Source organism: Telmatherina bonti, assembly GCF_933228915.1.
Source record: "Telmatherina bonti genome assembly, chromosome: 21".
Classification (NCBI taxonomy): domain Eukaryota; kingdom Metazoa; phylum Chordata; class Actinopteri; order Atheriniformes; family Telmatherinidae; genus Telmatherina; species Telmatherina bonti.
In genome coordinates, this window is record NC_136630.1 from 16,457,942 (window position 1) to 16,471,906 (window position 13,965).

Consider the following 13,965-nt stretch of genomic DNA (forward strand, 5'->3'; position numbering starts at 1 on the left):
TGCAGACCTGTTTGTCAGCTGTGAATACAGACTGAGACCTATTGATTTCTGGTTTGAGAAGGGATCTAAAAGATCATCTGTATGTGAGTCATGCTCAGAGGAAAGCACGTACACACTTGAACAGATGGTCCACAAGCTGATGCTCAGTTGCTTTTTCTGGCTTTACAGTACAAAGATGTTAATGCACATGTGAACAGCAAACAGCTCAATGCATTAACAGAAAATATTCATTCATTCATTCATTTTCCGAACCGCTTATTCCAATTCAGGGTTGCGGGGAAGCTGGAGCCTATCCCAGCCGGCTTTGGGCGACAGGCAGGGTACACCCTGGACAGCTCGCCAATCCATCGCAGGGCTAACAGAAAATAATTCTTTTAATATTGAAGGAAAAGCTTTTGAGCATGCAAACACACAAAAAGTTCATTTATGCTGGTGTTTTTTTGTATAATTAAAAAGTTTCAAACAAGCTTGCAAAATCCAGACATGCCTCCCAACTGCTCATGTCAACTTAAGTGGCTATGTGTGGGATTCTTTAGAAGCTGAAAATAAAGTTTGATACAAGAAACTTCCAGGTTTGGAGACTCAGAGCTGCATACAAATGATGTGGTTTGGTTGCCTTCCTTGGACCAAGAGCTTCAGCTTGCAGTGTTGTCAACCCTCAGTGAGAAAAGTTGCTATTAGTTGTCCTGAAAGTTGCTAAAAGTTGCCAAATGATGTCATCACCCAATTTTCAAATTAAAACTGGTTGTATAGTGATAATGGACAGTACTTCAGTGTAGATTGGTTTTTAATTAGGAGTGTACAACAAGTGTCGGTAGGTTACTTCTTTTTGTAATGTTTTTGTTCTCACTCCTCATCAGGAGACATTGATATCTGACAGCAAGCAAAGACAGACTCAGCCAGTGGCAGCTTTGTGCATTTCATTTTTCAGTCTGATCATGGAGCAGCAGTGTTGCTCCTGCTCTGACTGGAACTGCCGAGCCTTTACCGAGTGCTTTTGGATGCAGAGGGAGGCATGTGCAGCACTGCTGTTCACAGAAAATAAATAAAAAGATACCTGTGTTCATGTCAGTCTCCAAAAGTCTTCAGTAAGGGCAGAAAAAGTAACTAGAAATGTCACCAAAATTCACTAGAGGTGTCTGAAAACTCACTAAATATACAAAGTCGGTAAGTTGGCAACACCGTCAGTATGAACTGGGGAGGTTTGCGACTAAGAATGAAGTGGTCATGATGAAAGTAAACAGCATAGTTCCAAACTAGATGATTGTGGAGAAGTTTTTGGGGTTTTGTTCACAAGCTATGGTTGGATGGACTGTGAGATCGCTAAATGTTAAAAGTAATGAAAGTATAACTACAGTCTGTTATGAGTGAGCAGATCTGAAAGTGAAAGCTCTAGCTTTACTGGTCCATCTTGGTGTCAATCGGGAACTGTAGTCACAAGTTTTGGGTAGTGCACAAAATGATAAGAGTGTGGATAGAAGCAGCTGAAATGAGCTTCTTTTGGAAAGTAGCTGGGCTCAGGCTGGGACTGGGTCAGGATGTCACACATCCAGATGGAGTTTAGTGTAGAAAAACTGACCCTGTGTACTCATTCATTCAGTCATTTTCCGAACCTTCAACCCTCAATTAGAGCTTACTCTAATTGAGGATGATGGGAAGCTGGAGCCTATCCTTGCAATCATTGGGCGAGAGGCAGGGTACACTTTGGACAGGTCGCCAGTCCATCATAGGACTTTCTGTATTGAAAACACTCACATAAGATGGTTCAGGCTTCTGATTAAGGTGCTTCTTGGTCACCAACCCTGTAGGAGGTTTTCCTTGCACGTTGATTTGTGGTATAGTTTCCTGCTGCAACTACCAGCCTGGGTAAGGAAATTAATAAGGTCAGAAGAATATACCTCCACTGCTTTGGGACCAGTTTATTGAACCTTTGTACAGGTAAACCATTAAGACATGCAGCCTCAAGAGAGACTTCTTTCAACAGAGTAAACAAAAAGTATTTACATTTTTTTTAAAAGCTCTGACAATACAGTTTAAAATAGAGCCAAAAGCAGCCTTCAGTGGATGAAACAACTGCTGAGTAATTCAAGGATGCTTTCAGTCCCCTGAGAATAACCTTAAATTTCCCTAATGGGATTAAGGTGGGCAGCTTTCAATCCTGCTGAATCCTGTTCCGAGCTGAAGGAGCAGAGTAGAAGAAGACCATTTTTTACCAAGCTCAGTATCAACTGAGAGAAAACTGAAAGTAATAAAATCCCAAGAGCGTAGGCTGCATCTGTTCTGTCTAAGAAGCAGGTAGGAGGATAAATATGATGGCAGCAAGGACGGATTTATAAATGAAGATTTGTAAATGTACCAGTGCAGGGGTCTGAGCGTACATAGTGAAGACCAGTTCACCAAGACAAAATGGAAAGGTGAATGAGGGGTCTACAGTTGATGTGAATTTTAGTGCTCTGTGAGAAACAGTGTCCATCTTCTGCAACCCAGCAGAGACTTTAATGTATTTACTGTCTCTGTGGCCAATGTGAACAAAGGCAGAATCTACAAACTTCTTCCTGCTTTGAAGTCTGGTAAACCAGCCTTTCTTGCACCTGCCCAAAACTCCTTCCTCTTATGCAAGAGGCCAGTTCAGAAGTCATTCCTTTCATCTGAACTGGCGAAGTGAAGTGAATAAGTTTTTATAGAAACAATTCCATGCCAGACTGACATCATCAGATAGTCCAATTCTACCCCAGTTAAACTAATAAAATAAAAAAAATCCCTGAGAAAACCAGTTCACAAAAGAGCTTCAGACCTCATTTTCTCAATCACATGGGGCACAAATGGAGTATTTTAGTGTCTCATTTGGCACCTACTACACAGTTGTTGCCAGCTACAGTGTATTTGTGAGGGATATTGTGATTATAGGATTGATATAATTAATATAATTCCTCCAGGTACCAGCAGACACAAGTGGCTTTCTCAACTAATGAATTTATTGAATGCATCTTTTGGACTCATAAACATGCTGTGAAAACTAAAGGGCTCTTTTAAGACAATAAATAGCTTAAAAAAATAGACACAAGAGCAGATAAAACTACTTCAATGAAATAAATATACAAAAGACGACTTTGTTGATTGTGATCCGAGAGGAATTAGCTTTGTTTTTCCTCTTTCTTTTTGTTTGTTCCAATTTGTCCTCAAACGTTTAGCTTAGTGAGACCATGAAAGGGATGAAACAAAAAAGAAACTGAGGTTTACTTAATAATTAAAACAGATTCTCATGGTAATATTTTTCTATCATTAGTGATTGCATTATACATTTATCTCACACAAAATAAAAAAAAAACACTTATTAATCACAAATGAAATGTGGGTAAATGAGTTCATAAATGCAAACTCATCTATGCATGGCTCAAGCACCAACAACACCAGAACATTAAATTGTCTTATCACTTTCCAAGCTAAGTGATTTGGGAGGCTCCCAGGATGAATCACTCACAGCCTGACACACTCAATAACACGACTCCTGTTTTATTAATTCCCATCCCGTCTCTCTTCCTCTCTTTCATTCGCCCTCTTTTCTTCATGCATTTCATCTGTCCTTTCTGCCTCATGCCATGGCTATTTGTGGTAAGGTTTAGATGGAAAAATGAAGATTAAGAAATTGTCACCCCAAAAACTTCTGGAAGAGCGTTATCATGCTTGCTCTTTTAATCAAATTTAAAAGTTGGAGCGATAACACATTTTCTCTGGCTTCATAATATATATGTAGGATTATGCTAAACTTTTCAAAGTAGTGGATTGATTGTGGTGATCTGTGGGATGGTTGGATGTCAAATCAAAGTAATGAAGTGGGTACTAAGAGGAAATAAGAGGTACGTCCAAGTGTTGCATGTAGCGATGATTTGTGATGAAACTGGGATGAAATAGAGTCCCACATGGAGCCAGACTGTACACTTAAGCAGTCATCTGCATGACCCTGAAGCGGTGACGCTGTGAAAATTGCTTTTCTGCCAGTCCTGACGTATCAGCTGAGGCACTCATCAAGTTAGCTGATGTGAATAAGTTTTCTATTTTGGTTTAAAATATACTAAAGGCAAATTAGACAAAAGTCATTCCCAGGGTGATTTAGTTATTATTATTGTTATTAATAGTAATAGTCACAGTGATTTTTATTATTATTATTATTATTATTATTATTATTATTATTATTATTATTATTATTATTATTATTAATTTATTTAATTAATTATTATTTATTTGTTTATTTATTTATTTATTTATTTACTTATTTACCTATTTATTTATTTTTATTTCTTTATATTATTACACTGTGAACAGGATTTTTACAAAGATCTTTGTGACATTCCATTAAAGCAGGATTGAACAAAACAAGAAAGGCAGGACAAAACAAAATGAGTTACACAAAAGAGATGACAGCATATTGTTGGCAGGCTTTTTGTTTACATAATGTTGCTGAATGGAGTTTTTGTTTTCACAAAAATTCTCACAAAAGCTGCATCACAATCAGTTTGGGGAAATTGATATGAGCAAACAGCCGACACATGGCAGCACATTTTGACTGCTGTTGTTCAGCCGTTGTGTACCTCACCACTGTGGCACCAATCCAAACCTCCATATAGAGGTTCACTTAAAGCACAAAATTAGTTTGGCTGCTGGAATAATGGAAATGACTGATGACTTTTGGAATACACAAACCAGTGTGGCCACCATCCAAAGAATTATTTGTTTTCCTCGAATATAACTGAGTAGGATGGGAAGGTATATAGTTGCTTGAATAGACAAAGCCTCCACATGTTAGTGGATTAGTCCCCATGGTTACAAATGATGAATATGTATAAAATCAAAATCATATAAATAAATAAAGTTACCGCTGACTTTTTTTTTTTTTTTAACATGAAAAAATAAATGGTCTAATTCCATTTCTTTGGTCCAATGTCTGTTTCCTTATCCTTGCAGGCAGGACAAAAGTGTAAAACTCTTAAAAATCCACTAACATTTGGCTGTTAGCTTCAAATGGAATCATTGGGGAACATTAGACCTGGATATATATGGTAACTATCACAATGGGTAATGAGCTTGTGGCTACAAAGTTGGGCACAACTCCATTTTTCTTTATTTCCCACGGACAGTTTTACACTGATAGAAACAACTCACTGACAGGAAAAAGAGACTTAAACAAGCACCATATATAAGGTAGTATGTTCCTATCTCACGCAAAAGACAGTTTTTTTTTATTCCTACATGTCTAAATGAATATAAGAAACCTTGATGAAAAAAATGACCAATGTAAGAATAATATCACTTTAGTGAACTGATTAAGCCACTAATGCTGGTTATCTCATGTCTGAAAGGGGCTTTTCTGTGCCCAGAGGGATCCACTAATCTGCACCTCTAAAGCTGACTAATTAATTTTAATTCCCAAATAGTAGTACATTTTGTGGCTGTCAGTAATATTATACAAGATTATATTAGGGCTTTTGGTTACACAAGAGTGCAATGATGACTTTCATGATCCATGGAGTCTCTGTGTTGGCTGCCAAGCCAGAATGTTGGCCAAAATCTAGTGCTTAACAGTGATAGGAACACCCATCCACTCCTAAAAGGTCAACCAAATAGTCATTTATTGTAGCAGGCAAATGATTTATGGCAATGTTACATTTAAATTTAAATGTAAAGAAAAGGCTGAATGATTTTCAATGTGTTCCTAGTGTTCATATTAAAGCCAGCGCTGGTGCTATCAGTACCCCGAATAATGTTGAGCTCAGATGCATTTAAAAGTACCCTCTGCAATATGAAGATAAAAAAAACCAGTGGATTGTCAGGGGACTCGTAGTTTTAAATTGTTCCAGGTCCTAGTTTTTAGAATGAGTTTGCTGTTTGCTTCCAAGTTGTTCCCAGAGTAAAATTATACCCACGTTTACAATGCAGTCAGTGTTTGTGATGGAGCTGAATCTGAGCCTCAAGGATTCACAGTGGTTTACAAGTAACTTATCTTATTCTCTCTTTTTCTCTTGACATATTTGAATGTGAAAAAACAGAGGAAACCACACACAAACACACACACACACACACACACACACACACACACACAAACACTGACACATTTACTGTACAAGCACAGCCATGTATAGTCCTTTTTGTGAAAGTGAACCCTGCTGGTTGTTTTGTAGCTGCCAGCAAGGCACAGAAAAAGGGATTATGTTGACAAGCTGCGTAGGACAATATGACTACAAGGCTCCAGCAGTCAGTGCTGTGCTGCATGTTGCGATGAAGTCACCTGATGCCACAACTCTGCTTTGCTTCGGTTGAGTCTCTCATATGAAACAGAAAGCCATCATTTAACACACTTAGGAAACGACAACTGCTATTAAGCTGAACACCATAAAACTTTTTAACTTGCCTACTGAAGAAATAGCGTGCATGATACTTTCATAGAATATTAGTGCAAATCAGTTTTATCCGAAGCAAGAAATGCTAGTGTGAGAACATTGATCGAATATCATACTGGTTTGGACATACTAATAAAACCTCTCATATGCACTTTTTTGTGGAGACTGTATTAACTTAAACCATTCCCAGAAAAGGGCAAGACATTGGTGTGATGGTTGGTACCCTCGCTTGGTAATCTTTTTGGCCATAATCATGACCATGGCTGTGTTTGTCCTCTGCCCTTTGAATAAAGTTCCATTCTTACTTTAGCAGAAAACCCTGCAAGATATCTGTTTGTAAAAGTGCTAAAACTTCCTGACACTTTTCAGGAAAGTGTGGCTGTGTAGAAAAGTTGTATTACAAGCCAAACTATCCTGGGCAAAAAGTTTTATGATCCTTCCAAAAAGAAACAATGTAGCCTTTAGGATGTCAAACAGTAAAGTAAAATGAGACCAAAAAGTTAACTTTTACACACTAAACCCAGATTCCGGTCCAGCCTTCAGACTCTTATGCTTGTTAGTAATACATACACTTGTCCATATTCTCAGAAAATCCTGAAGTCAAACATATCTGTGCTGCCCAGCAGCGCTGGAGGGCAGCTTGTTATTATGGTGACAGGGCCGTCGTCTCAAGGTGTAATTAAAAACAAGTGCAAGCATACATATACGCTCAAAACACAGAAAACAAATCTAAAAATCTGCATACCACTGCAATTAACAGCATTGTCTGAACATAGACCTACACTCATAGAAATCCAATTTTTCTGCCAGACTGGTACAGGATTTATTATAACCTTTACTCAATCAAATACAAAAATTATAGAGACGATGAGGGAAAGTGTCTCTATTTCTGTCTCATTTTATTGCAGGGAGAGTGGAAAGAGAATTATGGGGAGATATAAACAGAAGGGTAGCTAGAAAACAGAGGTGAGGTTTAAATTTAGTGGTGATTGTATAGTGAATGTTTGGGTGTCACAGAGGAGCCATTTTTCCAGGAGTTAACCAACAAACCATTGATCAAGTCACCTTAATGGCAACAGGCTTTAAATACAGGCTAGAAATGGGTGATGAGAAATAACAGATTGCACATAATTCTGCCACACAGCTTAAAAACTGAGCAACAAGCAAATGAGAGGGCAAGCATATGCAGCACAGAGCTCAAGGTGAACGCTCGCACTGTTTGTCTGCTCCACTCATCAGGGATGGTTTCATGGCAAAATACTATTCACAAACAAAGCTCCTGTGATTGCTTGACTTACATAGGATCCTCCAATCACAACAAGCTTTTCTTTCTCTCAGCTGTTGGCAACATCAGTGTAGTGTCCTGAGCTCTTTGATGAAAAGGGATTGATGAGGACTCGAAAGTCAGGCCCAGACTGAACACAGAACAAAGGCTGATGTTGCAGATTCGCCCCAATGTGGGAGTATGACCCAGATGTTTTGGCTAATTGTGGAAAAGTTTATTCTTTATAGAATGTAAACCCATGGGTCAGACTCTTAACAGCAAAAGGCACATAACATATGAAATTTATTCATTTAAGACTGTGTTCAAGTGTAAATTCTGTCTTTATTCCCCCTTTTTTCATTCGCCTGTGGGGAACTAGCTCACACAGCCTCAGGCTAGACACCTTTACAAGCTCGACAGTCCATCAAAATGAGTAATAAGTGTGTGGGAGACAGTGTGGAGTACACTTGGCTCTCATAAACAAAGATATTTTTGATTGTCTTCTCAACCAACTTGCCAAACTATCAGGATTCTGCCAAACCATGAAATACGTTGAGTGAAGTTTATTTTTGAAGGTTTAAAGGAGCGTGGAAAAAGAAATGTAGGCAACATGAGTAAACGTTGTCATAAGTCATATAGGTATTCAATATCTGCAGTATTTCAATCACTATGTGGGATTGTACTTGACTTTTTTTTCAAAAGAAAAATGCAAGAAATAGTCAAGACAGGCCACAAGCCAAAATAAAGCAAACTTTTAAGCCCAAAACTGACATTGGTTTGGTTTTACAGAAATAGAGATTCTTAGAATGTTTAAAACTTTATGCATTTTGCATTAAAAACACAACTAGTTGTAAGCATTTGTCTGATGGCCCACACACATTCAGGACCTTGACTCCCTGATTTTGTCAGATAAATCATGCACAGAAGTTTTCTTTATTACTTTTGTTACATGCAAACAATGATCATGATCATTTTTACTTCACAAAATAAATTAAATATAAATACTTTTCTCAATTCCTGAGGAAATTTGCCGTGTTGTACCATGCAATCCTGGATGAGTAGAGTTTGCTAGAAATTTGCATGTAGAGCTGTTCTACTAAATGCCTTTAGTTTTTACAATTGTTGAGACTAAATAGTTTGTGTGTGTGTCTCTAAGTGTGTGAAAGAGATTCACAAATATTTTTAAATGACTTCTGTAATATGTAATATGTAATATGCTCAGTGATGGTTCTAATACCAACTAACGTGCATTATTTTCATATATAACAAGTTAAATTAGTGTTGTATCACTCCATTGCTGGTGTCACCATAGCAACACTTTAATCAACTGGTTCAGATCAGCTGGATTTTGAAAAGTGAATGGGAGAAACGTGCTGTAGCTTGACAACGGTTGTTTCAGGAATAAGCACATTGAGGCCAACATAAAATAGTTCCTATACTTTTACATATTTAGCAAGCTTTGTAAAAAAAAGAAATAAACATGTTATATAATGTGAGACCATGCTATAAGCGAATTTAATGCCTCGGACCTGTGCATTACATTGTTTTTAATGCACATAGGAGGAACACCAGTGTTCCTGAGTGTCGTGGTGTTGTAGACTCCGGGTCGTGCATTAAAACCGTGTAATTCACAGCTCCTCATTGTATAATTCTTACTCAACAATGCAAAGCACTTTTTGCTGCTTTGTAGCATGAAAAGTGCTTTTAAATAAAATAATTTTTAACTTTAAAGGACCCAGCTTGAACTTTTGTATATAATTAATCCACAAATAATGTAAGATTCATATCTAACCAGCAGGAGTTAGTAAGAGATACGAGGAAACAGCAATATACAACCTCATATTGCTACCTATGGCTTATAGCTCAGTGGCTGTGGTGGTAGCGGCTTTCTCTCCCTGCACTATCCTTCTCACTCATGATGCCAAGTTTACTTCTCTAGACATCAGCCCCCAAGCACGGAACCAGGCTTCTTAATTAGTTTGCTTTAAGTCTCTGGCTCTGATTCTGCTGCCCCAACAAATGCTTGCAAAGCTGATTGCACTTTCCACAACAGACTTACAGAAGAGATGCAACATCTTGGTGCAGGGACTGAATGATCTCAGAGCTCTGTCTCTTCATAGACAGTTATTAATCCTGATTGAAAAATTGGACAAATGCTTCTTTTACTAGAGAACAGCGAGTTGCCTTATTTGGCACATGGTGGGCAGTTGGGAAGTTGCTCATGGGGTCCATGGTGGTTAACCTCTGTTTTGTTAGTCCACATGGACTAGAAACTGGGTCCTCCAGACCAAACCCCACCTCTTTAACCACCACCACTGTTTAAGTATGATTTCCAGAGGCTACGCATCTTATTGGGTCAGAGGAAGTTTTTAAAGTTAAAAAGAAGCTTTTTTTTTTTACATTTCCCTACTAAATTCACATTACATGCAACAACAACCATCTCATTATCATAACAATTTGGATGTCTCAGCAGAACAGACTGAATCACACTGACTCCCAGAAAGCTGTTATTACTGTATAAGGAAATATATCACATGGATTTAAATATATCCCATAGAATTTCACAGCATATTTCTGTGAATGAAGGTTTTATATGCTTTAAAACAGTGTTAAGATATTACACTGATGTTCTCATGCAAATGGTAGTAAGAATAAGATGCATTTCTGTTTGTTTAAACTAATGAACACATCAATTACATATAAAAATTCTAATTAATTAATCTGATAAATAAACTGCCTTTTTTTTTAAGCTGAGACATAGTTTGCAGTGTTTTTGTTGCCGTGTAACAGAGTGCGGTGTCATCATGCCAAAATCTGCAGAGTTCTCTATAAGGCCTTCATTAAAAGTGTCATGTATGAGTCTTACAAGGAAAGAAAAAGATTAATTAAAGATTAACTAATTATTTGTAAGAAAATATCTTAAAAATGCTGTGGATTTCAAACAGCTGCCCATGAGCAGAACCTTTGACACAAAGATTGCAAGAGGCAGATCTTGTGGGATCTGCAGGTTTCTCACACATTTATTGGCATCAAAGTGTTGCAGCTACAGTCAGAAAGTGATTACATCAATACAACCTGCTTGCCAGTCTTGTTTTTAAATAAATATTGCTCGCACAGATGCAATACAGCAAATAATGTTAGAATGATAGAGTAATGTGATGTATGTAGGCAAATCAAAGATGGAGTTATTGGAGATGTTGGGACAGACTGAAAGACGTTTTTGGGGGAAGGAGCATAAGTATTCCGAGAAACATGCTGGTGGAAGTGGTATAGTATAAAGTCGCTCTGTTCCCTCAACCAGATCTCTGAATTAACACGAGTCACTTCAGCCTCTGCTGCTGAGCAGGCAGGACTGGGGCTTCCGTTTAATGGGCACATGATGCAACCAATCACAGGCAAGGAGAGACCCAGACCATGTGATTATGTGTACGAAAGAAGGGAACACACACTCCGAGGACAGTCATCATAGTGGTGCAGGTTATGGTTAGAGTTGGAGTTTAGTGTTTTCCTGTGCCACCCCTCGCGACATCTTAAGCGACAGTTGAAAGTCATCTCATCCTTTTGTGTTATATTGATTGTTCAGGTAGCGTTCATGGGGGAGAGCCTTTACAAAGTTCTTGTTCTTACAAGTTCTCTCCATTGTTTATTATATAACAGGCTTTAAAGGACCATGTAAGACTAACTTTATGTTGTGGAATGGTCTCATTGGGTGCCATAATTCATCATTGGGCTCTCAGCAGTCACCTTGTGGCTCACAATATAAAAGCAACTGGGGTTGTGGCTGTTGCATCACCTTATCTGAGTGCACACTCATTTCCTGCTTCACGGAAGTTGTATGTTTTCTCCAGTTCTGTTTCTTTGAATCAGATCTGAGCTGGTGACAGCTGTAGCTGGCTTGGACCGGCTTCAAGCTTCCTACTTGATTGTATAAATGAAATGCTTGCTTTTCTAGCAGGGTCAAATTGCTGCTAACACTAAATCTGTAAGGAAGCTGCTGCTTTGCTTTTGGGTATATTAGTCCATTCTGGTTTAGAATACCCTTCATTCATGAGTCATTCAGGATGGCTCAAACTACTCAAGACTTTGCCCAAGAGTTTCCTCTTTATCTGTAGAAACTGTCGCAGCAGACAACAGTTCTGATTAACTAAACTCAAATTTTCATAAATTAAATGACAGAAACCAGACATTTTCTTTCTTTTTATAAAAATGTGTATTATACCATTGTCAACTGCTCTTCCTTATATTGTCTTGTTGCCTACAAGAACTTACACAAAAGGCATAAATGAGAGCGAGAATAAGACAAGGGCAGAACAACAAGCTGAAAAATAAATCTGAGACAGCAAGTCAGAGAAACTGAAAGACAAGACTCAGCACAGAGGAAAAGAGCTGCTGAGATTGTTGCCCATTCATCCAGCCTCACAAATAACAGAGTTACAGACACGGAGACAGATGAGATAGATGTGAAAGAAGAAGACAGAGCAAGGAGGATCTTATTTGACAGAGACATCGCAGCTATGCTTACAGAGTAGTAATGGCTCGGACTGCGTGTGCGTCGTGTGGATGACTGCACTGCGAGCACCAGCGCTAATGATGTCACACACATGCTCACAGTGCCCTTAGACTTTCACAAACAACACACACATACCTTCGCCCAGTTATGTCGACATGTCCTAAGCAAAGAACAACAAACGGCCAAAGTGCAGTTTGTGCTTGTTTGTCTGCAGGTGTGTTTGTGCCATCTAGAGGTGATGGTTTAAACACAAACTTCTCCGTTTTACATCAGCGGTCAAGATGCATACAACATCTGCAGCCAGAGCAACAAAAGAAAAACATTTTAAAAAGAAAAACAGCAGAGCAACAATGTAACCACAATACGAATAGAAAGATTTCCAATGAACTGTTTGAAAGTGTTTTGTGTCAGTGTGTGTGTGTCAGAGAGAATGACCAGACGAAAGGGAGAACCAGATGACAGACAAACCAGAGACATGTGAATAAATAATGCTGATGAGGGAAAAAACAAGAAACAATACAATACAAATCAACTCTCCATCAAAAACTATTCTCATAAAAGAAGCAAAAACAAGAATTAATCAACAAGCTCCTGGCGTCTTTTAGACATCGTAGGCTGCATCAGGTACATGGACGCTCAGCTGAGCAGGAGTTGGCTGAGCTTCAGTTCTTCTATTTATAATCTACAAGGGATTTGTTATTATCCCTTAATACAAATCCCTTCCCAATGAAACATGTCTATTTTTTGTTTTGTTGTAATGATCTCTCCTGTTGGAGACAAAACATAAATAATACATCTGTGCTGCTGAATGAAGTTTCTTGAAGCAAATCATCTAACTGCCGTATCTTATGAAGCTCCTTTCTGTTTCATCACAAACATGTCGTCAACCACACACTGACATTGAATTCATGCAGTTTATAACTGTTTTATAATTGCATTCACTCATTTCTCGTACATTTTTCTCTCTAAACAGAGTTTTGTTGCATGTCTGAAACACCTAATCTGTATGACTGAAATCATGCAGCACAAAAATGGATGTGTAAGCCAAAGTTATATATATAAAAAAAAAAGGACAATTACATTCTAGCAGTATGTCATACACACTACGGTCATTAAGACATTGTGTGTTGTTGAGTACACTCTGCAATTTTAAAGCACATCAGCATCGCAGCAGGCAAATAGATGCATTTATGCAGTGAATCAAGAATTTCATCTGCTTCTCCGTCATAACCAGAGAGCAAATTTGATGTTAGATTATAATACCCATCGTCAAAGCCCCCAAGATCTTCTCACCAATTTTTGTGATTCTTGTAGCAGAAAGAATCTTTTTCAGATTTGACACAAAAAATAGATGCTACTGGGCTGTAGCTACAGAGATGAATACAGATTAGATGCAGTATCAACCCAGAATAGCTTTGCTGTGTGTGTTTTTTTTTTTTAAAGAAAACAGTCATTTAGTCTATTCCTCTGCCTTTGGTGCTGCCTGCAGGGTCCACAGCTGTGTCACCAGTTTGTTCATCTGTCCTGCATGAACAGATTTATCTGATTTTTGTAGTCTACATGCTGGATAGTGTTGCTTTGTGATGTAAAACCTGAACCTCTTGAAAAACACACTGATGTTTCTGCTCCAGCCTTCTCTTTGCTGTAACACAACAGTTGTTCATTCACTTTGCAGCAGCTCCTCTGACTAACTTGGATGATGCCGGATGTTAGTCACATCCCCTTTCAATACTCACAACAGTGCACAGCAGGCAAGGCCAAATAGTGTGCAACAGACTCCACGAGCAGCACTAAAA